This window comes from Phocoena sinus, chromosome 14, assembly GCF_008692025.1.
Source record: "Phocoena sinus isolate mPhoSin1 chromosome 14, mPhoSin1.pri, whole genome shotgun sequence".
In the NCBI taxonomy this organism is placed as follows: domain Eukaryota; kingdom Metazoa; phylum Chordata; class Mammalia; order Artiodactyla; family Phocoenidae; genus Phocoena; species Phocoena sinus.
The window spans coordinates 54,871,210-54,891,960 of record NC_045776.1 but is presented as its reverse complement, the minus strand read 5'-3'; the positions used below and the strand labels follow the sequence as shown (position 1 = coordinate 54,891,960).

The following is a 20,751-nucleotide window of genomic DNA, read 5'->3' as shown; positions in this document are numbered from 1 at the left end:
CACTGGTCAAGAGGACGCTGCTTTCCTGGAGATGGGAAGGTCAGCAACTCCAGGAGACACTTCATTTATCGAAGGAGTAAATAATCCGGAAGCCGAGTCTTTATAAATTAGATTACTTTTAGGGCTCTCTTTAGAATCTTTAGTAGTTTTTCCATTCTTCCAAATTCCCAATCAAAAGTCTGGCCACGGGCTTCCCTGGTGGCGCAGTTGTTGGGAGTCTGCCTGCCGATGCAGGGGACACGGGTTCGTGCCCCGGTCCGCGAGGATCCCACACGCCGCGGAGCAGCTGGGCCCGTGAGCCATGACTGCTGAGCCTGCGCATCCGGAGCCTGTGCTCCGCAACGGGAGAGGCCACAGCAGTGAGAGGCCCGCGTAGCGCAAAAAAAAAAAAAAAAAGTCTGGCCAGCTTTTCTGTGATAGTGATCACTGAACAGTATACAGAATTTTGTTTATTCTACTTTCTCAACAACCCCTAACCCTGGATGAAGCTCTAGCTACTCCTGATTTCAGCAGTTCAGATTTCAAAGGTCTCTGAGTAAGTAATATTCCCCTATTGTTAACATTCCCCAAATCTTCCTCAGGAGAAATCAGCACTCCTCGCACCTTGATTTTGGACTTCCAGCCTCCAGACTTGTGAGAAAATAAGTTCGTGTCGTTTAAGCTGAGGCAGGAGATAGACGGGCCCCAAGTTGAGGAGATGGAGTTCGTCGCCTGTGGACAGAAACTCCATAATAGCAGGATAATTGAGGAGACCCGGCCCTGCTCAGATAAAAGATAAGACACCACATATTTCTCATTCTCGAAGTCAAGGAGACCTTCCCGACTATAGAGCTCCTTGGAGGCCAAAAGCAGAGTGATGTCAATCTACCCATAGGCCTCTTTGCTGGAATCCATCTTGGCTAACAGATGCGCGTGCACACATGGGAGGTTCTTGAGATCTACCAAATACGGACTCAGAACCAAGCAAATCAAAATGATGATTGGCCAAAGGAAACACGGAAGAAATGCCCCATATAAGTGATTTAAACTACCACGGGGGCACAACTATCTCTCTGAGTCCGCCCACGTGTCTACCCACGCGTACTCTTTTTCCTCCTAATAAACACTTTACTTGTTTCATGACTTCCCGTCTTTGTGGGAATTTTTTTTTCTGCAAAGCCGTGGGGTCAGGACCTTGTCACTGACCACTGGTGTAGTGGCTAGGATTCAGCGCTCTCACCGCCGCAACCCGACCTCAATCACTGGCGGGGAACCAAAACCCTGCTTCAAGCCGCTGCAGGCTGAGGCCACCCGAGATCAAAGCCACAGAAAAACAAAAAAACAAAAAAATTCCCCAAATCTCCTAGGTCTAGTGTGTAATGTGTGAAAGGAGTTGGGCTTTCCAAGTGCTTGGCAGACCTCCTGTCTAATTAATAATTTAGTACTTTCAGTAGCCCTTCAAAATTGGCAGTTCTCTCTCTAAAGATTCATTCAAGTACATGTGATAATTCGAAATTAAAATGTTGCCAGACTTTGCGTTTGTAACTTTGATAGTACAATACCAACAAATGGATTTTGTCAGCCACGAGTGGATAAACACAGCTGTTTTCTTTGCTCATGAGAAGGATAGGAAACAAAAATTATAGGGTAGCCTATGGGCATATGATTTGAATTATTATACAGACTCTACTTAAAATCTAAATAAATCAATTATACTTTATTGAGTTAAATAAAATACATTACACTCTGTGGTATAAAGATCAAAGGTTTTAAAGTAGGTGGTCCTAATAACTTCCTGGAATAGTCAGTATTGTTCTATAAAAGAAGTGCCCAAAGCTATTTATTTTAAGTCTTTTATTGGGTAAAGAGAAAAACCCACAGAGCTCTGTAATTCACAAAATCTTAAGGCATTCTCTATTTTGTTTTGTATTTACTACTACTCAATTCATACAAAACGAAGAGTATCTTCAAAATTTAATCTGTAAACCTAGTGGGAAAATCTCTCCTGATTAAGTAGCAGATAGATAAATTTATGCACAGTAATTAGAAATAGTCCGTGGAAGCAGTAAGTCCAAAAGAGGAGTGAAATGTATACTAAACACACGTTCTTTTCAGTTCTGACTTCATATACTGCACTATTTTCTAATTTCGGCTTAGTAGGAAATCAGCTTATTCAGTAAGATATTAGCAGCTAATACCTATTCATTTTTTTTTAAACATCTTTATTGGAGTATAATTGCTTTACAGTGGTGTGTTAGCTTCTGCTGTATGATAAAGTGAATCAGCTATACATATACATATATCCCCATATCTCCTCCATCTTGCGTCTCTCTCCCATCCTCCCTATCCCACCCCTCTAGGTGGTCACAAAGCACCGAGCTGATCTCCCTGTGCTATGCGGCTGCTTCCCACTAGCTATCTATTTTACATTTGAATACCTACTCATTTTTATGTTTATGTTTCCTAGTTTTTTTTTGTTTTGTTTTGTTTTTTTGGCCATACTGCATGGCATGCAGGATCTTAGTTCCCTAACCAGGGATTGAACCTGTGTCCCCTGCAGTTGAAGTGCAGAGTCTTAACCACTGGACCACCAGGGAAGTCCCTTTAATGTGTTTATTTGACTTTTATCTGTATAAGATGAGGGTGGTCTTTCATTTATTCTTTTGTTCATTTATGTATTCTTCCATTTATCCATTGAAGGTTTTCTTGCTTTCCAGGACTATGAGACAGATGATCAAGTTATATTCCTGTCTTGGATCACATCACAATTAATCAGGGAAGACAGACATGTAAATAAATAATGATAGGGAAGTATGGTAAGGACTGTAGAAAAGATATGTTCAAAGAACTACTAAATTACTGGGAAAGAGTTGGCGTTTAAAAACCAGTGTCCCTGGGTTCTTCTATAGGAGATGATGTTAGGACTAGTCTTTGAGGGAGTAGGTCCTACTTCTTGGGCAGGTCCTATACTCTTACGGCGATATGCTGAAATGTCTTCCAAATCTCTATCCTCAGACCGGATCTCTTCCCTGGGCTTCAGGCTTGTCACTATAAATAAATGCCTACTGGATGCCTACATCTAGATGTTCCACAGGCATCTCAAAGTCCAGAACTAAATTTATTTCTCCGACACAAACCTACTTTTTCTCCACACTGTCTGTCTCAGTCAGGATATCATTATTCATCCAGTCCCCCAAGCTCCAAACTGTTGGGTTATCTTTGTGTTCTGGTTATCTATTGCTGTGTAACAAACCTCCCCAAAACTTAGTGGCATAACAATTTGTTACTATCTTCCTCAGTTCTGTGGGTTAACTGGGCTCAGGCGGGTACTACTTGTGGGTTTTGTTAGGTGAAGTTAGATATTGACTGGGACTGCAGTCATCTGGTGGCTCTGTTGGACTAGACACCCAAGATACCTCCTGCGTGTGGCTGCAGGTGGTGTGGCTATTAGCCGTGAGCACAGCTGGGTGGCTTGGACTTCTCCAGTATGAGAGCTGGGTTCTCATTCCAAGAGACCCAGGCAAACCTTCCTCTGACCTAGCCGTGGAAGTCAGGTAGTGTCATTTCTATCTCATTCCATCAGTTTTAATGGACCATCCCAGAATTCATGTGGGACTACACTACCGGGGGTGTGATTCATTAGGCGCCGTCTTTAGAGACTGGTTACCACATCTTGACTTTTCCTCCACCTCCATTTACTTTCAGTCTTCTCTAATTGCTGTTCTCCATCCCAATTATTAATGTCCTAGTCCTGCTTCTTCTTTTTTTTTTTTTTTTTTTTTTTGCGGTTACTTGGGCCTCTCACTGTTGTGGCCTCTCCCGTTGCGGAGCACAGGCTCCGGACGCGCAGGCTCAGCGGCCATGGCTCACAGGCCCAGCCGCTCCGCGGCATGTGGGATCTTCCCGGACCGGGGCACGAACCCGTGTCCCCTGCATCGGCAGGCAAACTCCCAACCACTGCGCCACCAGGGAAGCCTACGAGCAATCTTTTTTAAAAAGAAACTTTACATTGGACTTCCCTGGTGGCACAGTGGTTAAGAATCCATCTGCCAATGCAGGGGATACGGGTTTGATCCCTGGTCCAGGAAGACCCCACATGCTGTGGAGCAACTAAGCCCGTGCGCCACAACTACTGAGCCTGCGCTCTAGAGCCTGCGAGCCACAACTACTGAGCCCACGTGCCACAACTACCGAAGCCTGTGCACCTAGAGCCCATGCTCCGCAACAAAGAGAAGCCGCCTCAATGAGAAGCCCGCGCACCACAACAAAGAGTAGCCTCCACTCACGGCAACTAGAGAAAGCCCGCACGCAGCAGCGAGGATCTAACGCGGCCCAAAATAAATAAATTTTAAAAAAAACAAAGCAACTTTACACTGAAAAAGTGCAATATGTATATAGAAAAGTGCATAAAATATAAATGTACAGCTTAAGACATTAGTATAAAGCACACTTTCTATAATTACAAGAAATAAAATACATAAAATACTGCAAACACCCCCAGAAACCCCCTCATATCTCTTGTCCTCCCACCAGAAGTAACTACTTTCTTGACTTTTATGGAAACCATTTCCTTGCTTTGTTTTATACTCTATTATACATTATTATACTATATTATTAGGGATAAATACCACCTAAGTATTTATCCCTAAATAATATAGTTTACATTTGCCTGCTTTAAAATTTTATATATATGGAATCACACCATGTATAGTCTTTTGTGTCTGGCTTGTTCACCCTAAATTAGATAATTCTAATAGATTCATTCATCTCATGCCTATATCTGTAGTTATTCATTCATTGCTGTATAGTATTCCATGGTATGAATATGCCACATTTTATTTCTTTAACAACTCAACTGTTGATAGAAATTGGGTAACCTGAGTCTCTCTGCTTTATTCTTATTTTTCAAAATCGTTTCAGCAATTCTAGTTCCTTCGCCTTTCCATATAGATTTTAGACCAATCTTGTCTATATGGACAAAAATCATACTGAGATTTTGATAAGAATTGTGTTACACCTGTATATCAATTCGAGAAGAACTAAGGCTTGTACTATGGCGAGTGTTCCAATCCATGAACACAGTATGTGTTCTAGAGTGTTTGACTGAACCAGAATGGTTGTTTTCTAAAAGTGTTCTGTCTTCTGAGGCGACTCCTTACCTGGTCCTTTGACTGGAAAGAACAGGCTTTTGTTGTTGTTGCTGTTTTTGTCTGTGTCTGTTGGTACTTCTGCCTTGGTAGCTTCTTCAGCTCCAAGTCTTGGCTATGTGACGGAAAAAGCAAACCAGGGAACTCACCACCTGTTGTTCCTTGTGTCTCGAGGTCCCTAAGTGGTCCACCTTCTCCTCTCCACTTCTGAATTTTCTTATATGTTTTATATACAATGTCCAGGGTTTTGGATTCTACTTATTGAGAGAATAGGTAAAAGTACCTCTGCTCCATATTCCCCAAAGTGATTATTTCTCTCCCATATGTTAGCATGTATTCCAAGTGTTCTCTAAATATATTGATAGTAACATGAATTCCATTTTACAGATCTAATAATACTGGTAGGTGTCTGTTGATGCAAATAATCAGTAAACAATAGGAATAGAAAAGAGCTTTATTCGAGCCAGACTGAGGACTCTAGTGTGGGAAACACAGACTAAGAAGCACTTGAATCGTGTCCCTCCAGACCGCAAAATGAGAGAGGATATGTAGGCAAAACCCACAAAGTTACATAAGCTGTTTGTCAAGCATTAGGATTGGAGCTGGCAAGAAGTTAAGGGCACTCATTAAGCATGGATTAGTTGGGATCCAAAATGGTTGCGTAGTCACAAGGGGAGACCTTGAGACCATAAGTTTGCAGCTGCTAGCAGATATTGTTCTGAAAACGGCTGCTGGTGTCCTTGAGTCTGATACAGTTCAGAAAATTCAAGTTCCCAGTGATGCAGGAATGTGTCTGAAACTACACCCACGATGGCTACTTAGCTCCATTTTGGATGCCTGAGCCATAGTTCCTCCATTTTGATTTTTAAAAGCATTCTTTTCTTTAATGGTTAAAGCAGATGTACAATGTGTGCTTGACAGGCCATAACACAGGCTGTTCTAGAGAACAGAAAGTTCAAGCCAAGTCTGGTATAAGCCAGAATGACTTCCCCATACCTCAATATGTGAAAATTTCTTCCATCATGTCCTAAGAGAACCTTCTAAATCGACACTTGTGACCTTGTATAACTGGAGAAAAAAGTTAGGCTGGACCAACACAAATTTGAAAATAATTCTACCCTCTCACCCTTGACCCCTGGCTGACCTTGCACTCTTCTGTTGCACCCTCACCATTTCCCTTTCCTTCCTTCCTTCTCTGTCTCTTCTCTTTTCCTTTATCTCTTCTTTCCCAGGTTTCACTGTGGTTGTTTTAGAAACCATGCCTGTGGCATATATACTCTCAGATACTTTTTAGAGGGCTTAAACGACACACAGCATTTATCGGTGAACCCTGGAGATTTGTTCATGGCAGATAGATGCTTATTTTTGTAGCTCAAAGGAAAGTTGTAAAAACTTCTAGAGATTATTAGAATTTTCTTACGGGGGTAGTGCAAGTTAGTTGTGTGTGATAACTTTCAAAGCACTGAAGGTTGTCAAGTCTGAAACTGTATTTCAGTTGTACCCCAATGTAATGCCTTTGAATTCATACCTGATTGTGGCTGAGTGTCATTTTTCCTTTCTGTAAACAGACATATTCCTACCAACTGTGTTCACGAAAGTCTGGGAAGCTAGATGCAAAATAACATAGGTGATAGTCAACACATATTTTTGCCTGAAGATAAAGTATGGCACTCTGCTCTTTTTGAAGGAGTAGCAAGTAGCCGTTAGGATGAACTCTACTAGATCAGAGAGAAAATCTACAATGAGATTTGAACCTGAGAAATCTGTTAAACAGATCAGTGCATGATCTGTTTTTCCTTTTAACCTGGGTTTTCTGAGAGCTGCCCTGTAACTCACAGTTCAACTCTCAGGACACAATGTAGCGAGTGAAGTATCCATTGTGTCTTCAACTGTATCAGTTAAATGGCAGAAGATGGCTGCATTAGGGCAAATTTTCTGAAATTAAATGAGGGCCTGAAACCCAATGCAAATGGAAGGTGGGTCTTGATGGTCCTTAGCAGCATAAGTAAATCTGGTTAATTGTTAAACTTCCAAAGTTATCATAGAATTAAATCAACAGGCTGATAAATGCAAAACATCAAACAAAGATGAAAGGAACCTCTCTGTTGAGCTAAATACAAGGAAATACATAAAGATCGATAATCTTACATCATTTAATTCTGACCTTCAAATCTACCTCTCACCATATTTTTATGTACAACTGACAAAAAATGTAAAAGATTGGTAATGCCCAGTGTTGGTAACGGTAGGAAGAAATAGGCACTTGAACACAGCCTTGGTTGAAAGATAAATTGGTAAACGTTTAGGAAGAGTAATTTCAGAGTCTACCAAAATTTAAAATGCACTTATCATTTGATCTGGTAATTCTACTACTGGAAATTTACCTATGGTATATATTATATTTGCAAAAGTCTGCTTCTTTATATGCATAGAGAGATGTTCATTACAGCATTAATTGCAATGACATATTCTGGCAATAACCCAGAAACCTATTAGTAGGAAACTGATTAAATAAATTATGATGAACAATGAAATAACGTGCAGCTGTTAAGAAGAATGAGGTAAGTTTGTATGTTTCATGCGCAAGATCTCCAAGATATGTTATTAAGCGGAAAAGAAGGGCAAAATATAAACAGTAGTCAGTATGCCATTTGTGTAAACATTTTAAAGTCTATATACGTATACATTGATCCTTGCATAAAAATTTCTTGGAGGATAGGTAATTATACTAAGGATATTTGGTCAATATAGTTTAGGGGACTAGAAGTTGGTGGAGAGGGAGATTACATTTTATATCTTTCTGTGCTGTTTGAAGTTTTTGTTTTTTTACCATGTACATCTTTATATTTTTTTAATCACCTTTCCCTTAGTTAACTGTCCAATACAGCAAATCAGAGTGTTTATAAAATTCAAAATTGTATAGTCTCATAATTTTAGAGTTGTGACCCCTTTTCGTAAGTAAGAAAATGGAGGGCCAGAAATCGAGAGTCCAGGCGACTTAGGCAAAGTGACTGAGCAAGCTGGTGACCGGGCCAGGAGAAGTCTAGTTCCCTGGCCCCGGGTCAAGTGACTGACCATTGCACTTTGCTACTTTGATGTTGTCTCTGGGGAATTGCTCCGAAAGCACCTGAAAATTCAATCAATTTAGGTCTCTGTTAAATAACCACTTCCCGAAAAACATCATACTTCACATATGTTGAATAACGGCCTCATAGCTATTAAAAGTTTTTACTGGGCTTCCCTGGTGGCGCAGTGGTTGAGAGTCCGCCTGCCGATGAAGGGGACGCGGGTTCGTGCCCCGGTCCGGGAGGATCCCGCATGCCGCGGAGCTGCTGGGCCCCGTGAGCCATGGCCGCTGCGCCTGCACGTCCGGAGCCTGTGCTCTGCAATGGGAGAGGCCAGAACACTGAGAGGTCCACGTACCGCAAAAAAAAAAAAAAAAAATCCTCTTATTATCTTCCTTCCTCACTGTGTTTTCTTAAAAATTATTGTGTGAAAGGGCTTTCATTTAATACCTCTCTTCTAAACGGGGAATTTTTCTCAGCTTCTCTTTTTACGGTTTATTAGTGCTTGAACTTTTGGCATGCTCTAGAGATCAAACTACACGGAAGGAGGAAAAGCATTACAGAGGGCCATTGTTTTTTTTTTTCTTTTAAGTCTTAAGGTCTATGTTCCCTACCTGCTGTATTTCTCACTGCTTTTACTTGGAATCAATGCCTACCTTTACGTAGTCACCAAAATGGGTGTATAGCCTATAACATCTAAGAATACACATATTGAAACATTATTTTTCTTATTTAACACTAAAGAATAAATGCAGTAAGATTGCAGAGTTGAGTATAAAGACTTTAGGGAGAAAAGCAGACCTTGAAATGGATTTTTTTTAAAGTTTGGGGGCAATTACTGTGGAGTCCCAAAGCACCAACTTAAAGGATGTTGAAAATGAACCATCTTCCAAAGGGAGTGCCTGGTATGGGGTGCTAGTGGATTGGGGGTAGGGGAGTTCCAAATCGGGTACAGCCCGGCCCAGAATTCTGATGTTGTTTCCAGCCAGCCATTGGCTGACCTCGTGTGATTCCACCTACCTAGAGCAGATCTCTTCTCGCGGTGTGGGGATGTGAGCATGGAGAAAATTCCAACTTGCTAAAGGAAGCTAAGGGGGCTGGAGATGGCAGTGGAGACAGCTGTACCTCTTGCAGACAGTGACCCTATCCCCAGCCGCTTAGGGTCAGAGAGCTGGGACTTGAATAAACAAGCTTAAGAAGAACTTGGATACAAACTTCCTGCAGTGTTGTAGTGAATGGTAAAGATCAAATTCACCATTGATCTGGTGTAAAACTATAACATCAAAAGACCAAATGGTTGAAGCAAAAATGACAATTGATATTTATTTAAAATCTATAATTTCCCCACTGCACTACACCCTTTAAACTACTCTTTACAAATATTTTTTGACACTGCTTAAAAACAAATACAAACATTCCAGAGTGGTCAAAGAAAATCAGAATGCTCACCATTAGAGATGAAACCTCAGGTTGACACAAAATGATGTTTTGCTCTAGAAATGAGAATTAGGAGTGATAGGCAAATGCTGAAAAGCCACGTCTTTTTTAAAAAATTTTTTATACAGCAGGTTCTTATTAGTTATCCATTTTATACATATTAGTGTATATATGTCAATCCCAAAGGCCACGTCTTTTCATAGTGAGCCCGCAAGGTGCAGGAGATGGCTTGCAGCAGGGAGCAGAGTTGCCCTCCTGCTTCTGTTCTCACAGAGGTTCGAAGTCTCCCCAGATCAAGGTTGACCATTGCAAGGCTCGAACTAATCACAACTCTGCTTGCTATTCAATTTCCTGTAAATTGAGATTTCTGAGTTTGAGACAAAACAAAGACTTCAACTCCTCTCTCATGACCAGGGTGGGCATTCAAATGAAAACCAGGATGACCAATACATTCCCTGAGAATTTACATTTTCTGGATAAAGGGTGAAAAAAGAAAAGAAAAAGCTCTGCCTACCTCTACACATCCAAAATATGGATATAAAGTGACAGCCCTACCCAACCACCCAAAAAAAAGCAAAGCTACTGAACAATGTTAGTGAAAAATCAAATTGCTGTGGTCACCAACCACGTTTTGGTACATCTGTGTGACCAACCCAAAGCGTAGTAGAGGTAAGAGAAGCAGAGAGACACAACAGGAAGGTGCAATTTTGTGCATCTCTTCAGGATTGTGGGCAAGAAAGTGAGTAAGCAATATTTGACTGCTATTTGGGTGCTGAGGCCAGTATTATAATTTGGGGGGCAGAATGTGTGTCCCCCAAAAAGAGGAGGGCAGGGCTTCCCTGGCAGTCCAGTGGTTAAGACCCTGTGCTTCCAGTGCACGGGGCGCAGATTCTATCCCTAGTCAGGGAACTAAGATCCCACATTCAGCCGGGAGCGGACAAAAAAAAAGCAGGGGTGGGCGGGGGAGCAAAGGAAGGACATTTTCATGCCAAAGTGGAGTCTAATTTTGAAATAAATATCTCTATGTAGTGCTTACCTGTGTTTAAGCAAGGGTTATTATTAGTTAGGGCTCAATAAATGTTAGTTATAATTATTATATTTACTAGTATTAGTACTCTAATCCAGCCTTTGAAATGAGCCAGATTATCATTACAGGCCAGTCTGATTTTTTTTTTAGGAGATGGCTGTCTAAGGAGGAAAATACAAAAGATGAGTATAATGCGATAAAATCCATCAGAAAAATAGTTTCTGAAGCGTCCCTGAAGGTCTATTTTAAAGTGTCATAAATGTCTTTATTTATTGAGTAAAAATACTTATGGATCACCATAACTGACAGAGCTAGGAGCTGAGAAACAGCCGACAGCACAAGAGAAGAGGATGTTATTACATTTGGTAAAACTTTAATTTTATAAATGATCCGGTAATTAGTTTCCTAAGAAAAATTTAATTGTGTATCTTCAGACAAGTAAGAGTCATGAGATGTCAGCCCGGATGACCAGAGCTTCCAGGAGGGGGACATGGGGGCCATAAAGAGATGGTTTTTTCTTATTCTGATAAATTTATCCAAACAATTTGCAATGACATATTTTGTCTCTATCTAGGGATATTTGAAGGAGACTTTAGAATAAGATGAAAAACTTGTGAAGATAGGTCCCAGAATCTCCCCGCAAATTAAATGAAGTAAACAAAGAGAAGAAAGACACAGAAAGCTGTATTTGAAGCCCCTCCTTCCCTACTGCAGGTTTTCCTAACCCACGTGTTTCACTTATCTTTTTGTTCCTCCATCGGTAGGGGTGAGGAATGGGTGCCAGGGAGAGGCTATCAGCAGATGGGGCAGAGATGAAGAGGGGGAAATAAATGTCTACATTTTTTCTGGGTCAGAAGCAAAAGCTTCATGGATCTACTCTGAACTGGAGAGCGGCTAGAATCCAAGAGTATTTACTGCCAGTAAAGTGTAATGAATTTTGGTGCAGGAGTTTTAACCCAAGGACAGCAAAAAGAGCCACCACCAGGGCCACCAGCATGAGAGCCTGAGGCCCCAGGTGAAGCTCCTCCGCTTCTCCCACCACTGCCTCCCCCCCAATATTAAATACTTTGAGATGATAAAAATCTCAAGAGTGAGACAAGAGTGATTATTCAATAAATGATGTTAATTCAACCAGCTAAGTAATTAGGGGAAAAAAATAAGTTTCAATTTCTGCCTTATTCCAAACTAAATTCAAGGCAGGATTTTATGTAGAATATAAAACAATAAAAATGCTAGAATAAAACGTGTGTGAGAGCTTCCCTGGTGGTGCAGTGGTTGAGAGTCCGCCTGCCGATGCAGGGGACGTGGGTTCGTGCCCCGGTCCGGGAGGATCCCACGTGCCACGGAGCGGCTGGGCCCGTGAGCCATGGCCGCTGAGCCTGCACGTCCGGAGCCTGTGCTCCGCGGCGGGAGATGCCACAGCAGTGAGAGGCCCGCGTACCGCAAAAAAACCCAAAAAGACAAAAAAAACGTGTGTGAAAATTGTAAATATATAATTTTGGAGTAGGGATTCTTTCTGAGCAGAGCACAGCAGCACAGGCCAAAAACATAGAAGACATGCATTTAATTTGATAAAAATGTAAGGTTTCTATCTGGCTAAAAACCACATACAGTTTTTTCTTAAAAAAGGAACAAAATTAAGGAAATATTTGCCACACATGTTACTGAAAATGGCTAATGTCATCAACAGATATAAAAATCATTACTTTTTAAAAGCTTGACAAATGTCGGTTTGTGGAACGTGTGAGTAACCACACTACCAACTCCTAAAAACGTTTTCTGTTTGGTTTTGTTTTGTTTTGCTTTATGGATATATAGTTGACATATAATAAACTGCATATATTTAAACAATTTGATCAGTTTTTAAAAAATTTTTTATTGGGGTATAATTTACAACGTTGTATTAGTTTCAGGTGTACAGCAAAGTGAATCAGTTATACATACACATATATCCACTCTTTTTTAGATTCTTTTCCCATATAGGCCATTACAGAGTATTGAGTAGAGTTCCCTGTGCTACACAGTAGGTCCACATTAGTTATCCATTTTATATATAGTGCTGTGTATGTGTTAATCCCAATCTTCCCATTTATCCCTCCCCTGCTTACTCCCCAGTAACTATGAATTTATTTTTTACATCTGTAACTCCATTTCTGTTTTGTAGTTAAGTTCATTTGTAGCCTGATCAGTTTTGACACAGTCTAAACTCATGAAACGGTGACCACATGAAAATAGTGAAGATACCTGTCACCTCCAGAGTTTCTTGTGTCTCTGTAACTTCTCCCTCCCTTATTCTTCCTCCCCATTCCCAGTCCCCAGGCAGCCAGCGATTTGCTTTTTCTTCCTATAGATTAGTTTGCATTTTTATAGTTTTATATAAATTGAATTAAACAGTAGATACACTTTGTTGTCTGGCTTCTTTAACTCTGCATAAATATTTTGAGATGCATCTATGTTGTTATTTGTATCAATAGTTCATTCTTTTTTTACTGTTGATTTGTGTTCTACTGTACACATACTATACACATTGTTTAGCCATTCACCTGTTGCTAGTCACTGGGTGGCGTTTCCAGTTTGGAGCTGTTACAAATGGTGCTGTGAATGTCAGTTTACAAGTCTGGTGTGGACACAGGATTTATTTCTCTTGGATAAGTACCTCGGGGTGGTATATCCTGATACGGAAGGATATCCAAGGTATATGACTCATTAAAAAATAAATATAGCATGAATACTTTGGTCTCACTCATGTACATTTAAAAAATACACGATTTTATATATGTTTCAACACCAACTTCATAGTTTGGCTGAATTCCAAAAGGAGGGCTGTTAAAAATCAGTATTCAGTTAAAACTAAGACTGGAACAGATTATACCATCGTAGAGTGAACTTCATTCCAGACTTATTTTTATAACTTCAAATACTGTTAAAACTGTACTAGTCACATCTTTAAAGATTGCCATCGTGGTACATGAACAGTGGTTCCACAGCATGGTCAGCTGGTGAGCAGCTCCTGTGGTCATCGTATTGCACATTTCCAACAGGTACATAGCTCTTTCAACCGGCATCTTTAATGACATCTTTCCTTCCCTCCCCTCCTTCGTTCCTCCCTCCCTCCCTTCCTCCCTTCCTTCCTTTTTTCATCACAGTAGAATACAATTCAGGAAGTCATTTTTCAGTAACATGCTTTCTAGAAGGAACTTTGTGCCTAAGATTCATAGATTGGTCAACTTTCCAGAATCTTTTTACTTCAGTTATTGAAAATGGTTGGCAATGAATAGGAGTTATTTCAACAAGCTTCTGTTTAAGTTTTTGAGTTCGATAGACTTAAAGCTGTGAAGGATTGTCTTCTTAAAGTAGTCTCATAGAATCTTTTTAAAATGGTGGTAAAACACACATAACATAAAGTTTACTAGCTTAGCCATTTGTGTAAGGATACAGTTCAGTGGCCTTAAGTACATTCACATTGTTGTGCAACCATCACCACCATCCATCTCCAGAATTTTATCATCTTGTAAAACTGAAACTCTGCAACTGATTAAACAATAACATCCCAATCCTCTTTCCTCACAGCCCCTGGCAACCACGGTTCTACTTCCCATCTCTGTGAATATCTCTACTCTAGGGACTTCATCATATAAATGAAATAATACAGTATTTGTCTTTTTGTGGCTGGCTTATTTCACTGAGCGTAATGGTCTCAGGGTTCATCCATGGAGTCTGCCCTGTTGAATTAGAAGAGTGAGAACAAAATTTGAGGTCCCTCCTTTTTCTTATACTTGTATATACTCTTTCTTATGTCTAAATATATACTTCTATACATTCTTTCTTAAGTCTAAATATATACGGCTATTGTTACATGTGATTTTGGAGTTTTTCTTCTTTGGAAAGTCTGAACTGATAACAAAGCTAACATTCTGCATTTGATTCATTTTTAGAAGATGTGAGGAATTCCCAAATGAATTTATTTTTTCTTGAAATGATCATGGCGCAACTGGAATTAAATAACAAATAATTAAAATTCTTAAGGGTTATTTTGTTCATTGACTTCAAACAAGTCTACAGATACTAGAATTTTGATACTCTAATCTCCATTGCTGTCCTTGTATTGATACTTAATTTTTAAATAAACATTTGTGAACTCAAAAAGGACTTTCTAATCTTTCCTAAAGTTATCGAACTCTTAGTATTTGCACTGATGATCTATTGTCTCATTTACTTAACTATTTGAAAATTCTAAATGATGGCTTTTGTTCACAAACTTAACAGCTTTTACATTGGTTATTTCAACATTTTTCCTTTGCAATGGTAAATTCAAACTTATACTTTAACTGAAAGAATTTCAACATAAAACACTTGGGGTGACAGTTCTCTCTAAATTACATCTAGAATGCTCCTATGTTTAAAGGTGATTGTTCAGATGACAACAATCAATGACTTGCCTTGTGTGGATGGACGGTCTTACGCTGATTAGTTAGCTATGGTGATAGCCTAATCATAGATGGACAACATTTTCCATAACAGGCCAGACAGGAAGTATTTTAGGCTTTGCAGGCCAGTTTCTATTGCAGCTACTCAACTCTGCCACCTAGTTTAAAAGCAGCTATCGACAATTACCTCAACAAATGGGTGTGATAGGTTGCAATAAAACTTTATTTACAAAAACAGAAAAGAAGCCGGACTTGGCTTGAAGGTGGTAAATTGCAGACCCCCTGATGTAGATGCTAATTGATCACGCATAAGACTAAGCATGCCAGGACTGACAGTAAGTTGGCATTTGACTATTCAGTCTTCCACAGGCCAAAGATGAAGCCAAATAGCAGAATTTGTCAGAATGCTGAGACCAAACTGAACTACAGAGCTCCCAGAATATAAACCCCAACATGCATTACAAAACATTTGGGAAGATAAACAAATAATTGTCGGTCTTAATTCCCTCTGGGAATGGAAAGGAGGCAGGGGTAGGGAAATTTTCCTTCTGCTTTTACATCCTTATTTACTCTGTGAATCTTTTATCACGTGCATTTTATTACTTTAAATTTAAAAGACATTTTCCTCACTCAATGATTTGGGAAATATAGAATCAGAGTTTGAATCAAACAAATACTTGCTGTTGTGACACTTTCTTTTTAAGTAGAAGATTAAAATTAGCCGACTTTCTGAAATTCTCCTGTGATGATGGTAGGTGGCAACTCATATCAGGATAATATGACTTAGTCTTTTTTCTGGCACATGGCAGTCGTTGCAAGATCAACCTACGATGCCAGTCTATGTGCCTAAAAGACTAGAAGATGTATAAACAAGGAACATATTGGACTAAATAATATCAAAAGTCATGAAATGTTTAATTTGATTCATTGATTCTGTTTTTAGTCTTCGCTTATCACAGTGATCACATTCTTGACAACAGATTTTTTCCCAAAATGACATTATAATTCATGATAATATTGTGGTATGAGGCAGAATATTTATCAACAAACCTTGGAAAAATATTAGTGACTGAAGTGTCTTGAGTACTTATAATGACGCTATGCTAAGTACTTACCACGGATTATAATAATCAATGCTCACAACATCCTTACAAAGTGGGTGCTAATATTATCCCCATTTTACAGATGATAAAAATGAGGCTTAAAGAGGTTTACATTTTTGTGGAAAATGGTACAGTAGTGATTTCTGAGATTCGAAACTAAGGAGTCTGATTTGAGTCCTTCCTCTTACTCTTGGTATATGACCCAACGGGAGAGGATAGAGTGAATCATTCAGAAAACATTTCAACTTGGCCGTGGAATGTACTCTATGACTTCCCAGTGGGTAAGGAGGTGGGAAGATGACACCAGAGTCACCCCCTACCTGTTATTGCCTTAGAATATTGACAAAAGTTGCCATTCCGTTTCTGCCCAAATGTCATCTGGGCTCAAGGGGAAAACAGTTAGTACTTTTCAGAGCATCTGTAAAACTTGTTCCGGCTTTAAAATTCACTGGTGTTACGGGACCTGCTAACTGAAGAGTAATTGCATTGAAAAAAATCAACGTCCTCAATTCAATTCCTCCTGTAACCTCAGTGTTCTAATGCAGCAGAGACACTCCACGTTTTCTGAAAACGCTTGGGAGTGCCAATAAACACACGATCAGAAGCAGGCTGAACTGGTGTGAGGGCCAGATGTGACAAAGGAAAAGAAACACGCAAGGTCAGAAGGAAGTGACGAGTGGCCAGGCCAAGGAAAGAGGAAAAGGAATCTTATTGAGAGAGGATGAAGCAGCATGTGTGGTTGGCATGTGTAGCTGAAAGAGGAACTAATGTGAACATTCTAACAAGGAGGGTCCCTCAAATCCTTGCAAGTCCATGTTTGCCTCTGGATGACTCAGCCCATATAAGGATAATATTCACAACCAAGCCAAGTTGCTACCAGCTAGAGCTGTGTGAGACAGCCAAGCCAATGAGACAGGAAGGTCAAGCCCATGATAGCCCAGCAAACTCTCCCCGTTGTGCTAGAAGGTTCCTCTGTCTTTACTTTTTTTCTCTTCTTGGTGAGGTCTGGCTGAAAACAGAGTAGTGAAACTTGTAAATAATTTACAAAATTTATTTCCATCTTTCTTGTCTGAAGTCCAATTCCTTCAGAGCCTGGCAACTCTATGGTCATCTAATTAATCTGAAAATCCAGCATAATTGATATGGGAATGGTGCCATGTATAGGAGTGTAAACACCACACCTTTCAGAGTTTAAATTCGTCGGAACTCTTTTTTTTTTTTTTTAAACAATTTTTTTTTTTTTTTTTTTTTTATAAATTTATTTATTCATTTATTTATTTTTGGCTGTGTTGGGTCTTCGTTTCTGTGCGAGGGCTTTCTCTAGTTGTGGCAAGCGGGGGTCACTCTTCATCGCGGTGCGCGGGCCTCTCACTGTCGCGGCCTCTCTTGCTGCGGAGCACAGGCTCCAGACGCGCAGAGCTCAGTATTTGTAGCTCACGGGCCCAGCTGCTCTGCGGCACGTGGGATCTTCCCAGACCAGGGCTTGAACCCGTGTCCCCTGCATTGGCAGGCAGACTCTCAACCACTGCGCCACCAGGGAAGCCCCGTCGGAACTCTTAACCACTGGGCTTTAATGTCTCAGTCATTAAATTAAACATCATGTAAACAGATGACCATGTGCCCACCGAGAATGAAGGCACTAGGTGATATTTTATGCTAGGGCTACCTAGCATTTGGTCAATGGGTACTTCAGAGCATTCACTGGCAAGAAAGATGGCAAATATATATATATATATATATATATATATATATATATATATATATACACACACACACACACACACATATAGCAATGTGTGGCATCCGATATAGTTCAGTGGTTTCTAGACCCACTCTACATCAGAGTCTCCAGAGGGTGCCTGCCAAGCATATTCCAAGGCTCTTTCTCCAGACATTCTGATTTGATGTGTCAGAACAGGAAACCGTTTTTAGCAAGCCCCCATGTGCTTCTGGGACTTTGGACTGGCTTTTGAGAATGGCTGGGTGCAACAGATCTTCACAACCTCTGCCCCACTCTTATCACCCAGCCTCACCCAGCCTCATTCCCCTACCCAAGGGCCCTTACTTCTACCCAAGTCAGTCTTGCAGCTGCTTCTCTTCTTGTCTTCCGCCTAATCTAGGCTGTCTTCCATGTCATGTCGGCATGTCCTCCAACTTTACAACCACTGTATATATTCCCTCCTTTCCCTAAAAAGTATTTTTACTGAGTGCCATTGGAATACATCAGGCATAAACTTTAAATGGGAGAGAACATAGAAAAGGGTTGGGAGGGTGAGAAAAATACTACTGGAAAACTTTCAGATTGCTTAAGTATACATTTTTGAAGGAGCATTAAAAGTTACACAACAGGTTGCTTTACACACAATGGGCTTCCCCTTCATCCAGATGGCCTGACCACCAGTTGAGAGGGAACAGAGAAACATGGTTATGACATCATGGGGATGCAATCATCAAAATCCAGACTGTAGAGAGCTCCAGAGTTTGCTAGTCTGAGTGTGGTTCACGGACCAGCAGCATCCACTTCACCTGGGGGCTTGCTGAAAATGCAGAATCTTGGGCCCCACACCAAATTTTCTTTTTTTTAAAATAAATTTATTTGTTTGTTTTTATTTTTGGCTGCGTTGGGTCGTCGTTGCTGTGCAGGCTTTCTCTAGTTGTGACGAGTGGGAGCTACTCTTCATTGCAGTGCACGGGCTTCTCATTGCGGTGGCTTCTCTTGTTGAGGAGCACGGGCTGTAGGTGCACAGGCTTCAGTAGTTGTGGCACGCTGGCTCAGCAGTTGTGGCTCGCGGGCTCTAGAGTGCAGGCTCAGTAGTTGTGGCACACGTTGCTCTGTGGCATGTGGAATCTTCCCAGGCCAGGGCTCGAACCTGTGTCCCTTGCATTGGCAGGTGGATTCTTAATCACTGAACCACCAAGGAAGCCCCCAAATTTTCTTTCTAAAGCAGAATCTACTTTTAAAATTAGATGCCCTAGGCGGAGGGTGGGATGAATTGGGAGATTGGGATTGACATATACACACTATTGGTACTATGCATAAAATAGATAACAAATAAGAACCTACTCTATAGCACAGGGAACTCTACTCAGTGCTCTATGGTGACCTAAATGGGAAGGAAATCCAAAAAAGAGGGGATATATGTATATGTATAACTGATTCACTTTGCTGTACAGCAGAAACTAACACAATATTGTCAAGCAATTATACTCCAATAAAAATTAATTTAAGAATTTTAAAAACTAAAAATGCATTTATATTAGCAAAAAAAAAAAATCCCCTAGTGATTTGTGTGTAAAGTTTGAGAATACAACTCTACTGGAAAAGACACTCAGTATCTTTTATAAATAAATTGCAAGAAAAGAGAGAGAGAGAGAAGGAGACCTACAGATGAAAAGAGATTAAGAGGTCTGTTGATAAGATGTAATGTGGGGACTTGTTTGGATTTGAACAAACCAGATATAAAAAAAATTTTTTGAGATGATAGGGGAAATTTGAACACTATTAGTATGCAATGATATTAGGGAATCACTGTCAATTTTAAAAAATAAATTAATGGTATTGTAGTCATTAGCGAGAAAGAAGAGGCTTATCTTTTAGCGATATCTACTTTAATATTTATGGATGAAATCCTATCACAACAGGGATTTGCTTCAAAGTAATCCCACAGTGGAGGTTATGGATGAAACAAGATTGGCCATGAGTTGATTACTGTTGTAGCTAGGTGATGCCCACGTGGGAGGTTACTATATTATTTTCTCTTTGCAGTGCAATCCTAACACTGAGTACCTGAATTCAGGTTAAATTTCACAGTGTGAGGGCACATTCCTTCACAAGACACCCCCTCACTTCAGACACCAGCCATAAGGTCCAGGGTCCCCAGGTCACCCATGCTCCTGACCACTGGCTACAAATTCACGGGTTTCCACTACCCCCTCAGATTCAATAATTTGCTAGAACGACTCAGAGCTCAGGAAAGCACTATACTTATGATTACAGTTTTATGATAAAAGATACAACTCAAGACCAGCCAAATGAGGAGACACACAGGGCAATGTCGGGAGGGTCTTGAATGCAAAGCTTCCATGTCCTTAGGAAGCATCACCCTCCTGGCTCATTGATACAGGATTACCAACCAGGAAAGTCAGCAGAGCTTCCATGTGCAAAGCTTTTATTGGGGTTTCATTTTGTAGGCATGATTGATTGAATCACTGGCCATGTGGTTGAACTCAGTCTTCAGCCCTCCTCACCCTCCCTGGAGGTCAAATGTTGGGTTGATACCATGTGGCTCAAAATCCTAACCCTCTAATCATAAGGCTGATCTCTCTGACGTGGACAGCCCCTGTCCTGAGTCATGTCATTAGCATAAACTCAAGCGTGGTCTCCGGAGACTATATTATAGGAGTTTGGCCTTACACATTTGTTGGGACTGGTTAAACAATCTCTGTAAGTCTTCTCACTGATACTGGAGCCTGGAGTCTAGATGGTGGGGAGTTACGAAGGGAAAATGGATGTAAATTGAGGAAGATCAAGAACGTGCTGCAACCCAGGACACACTGAAACCCATG

The 20,751-nt window shown here is 40.5% G+C and overlaps 1 non-coding gene across 1 annotated transcript; it reads right to left on the bottom strand.

Annotated features, from left to right (window-relative positions):
• Positions 1–2,503: 2,503 nt before the first annotated feature.
• TRNASTOP-UCA lies at positions 2,504–2,576 on the bottom strand. Its single transcript has one exon. It is a non-coding gene; the product is annotated as a tRNA-Sec (tRNA).
• Between the last annotated feature and the right edge of the window lie 18,175 nt (positions 2,577–20,751).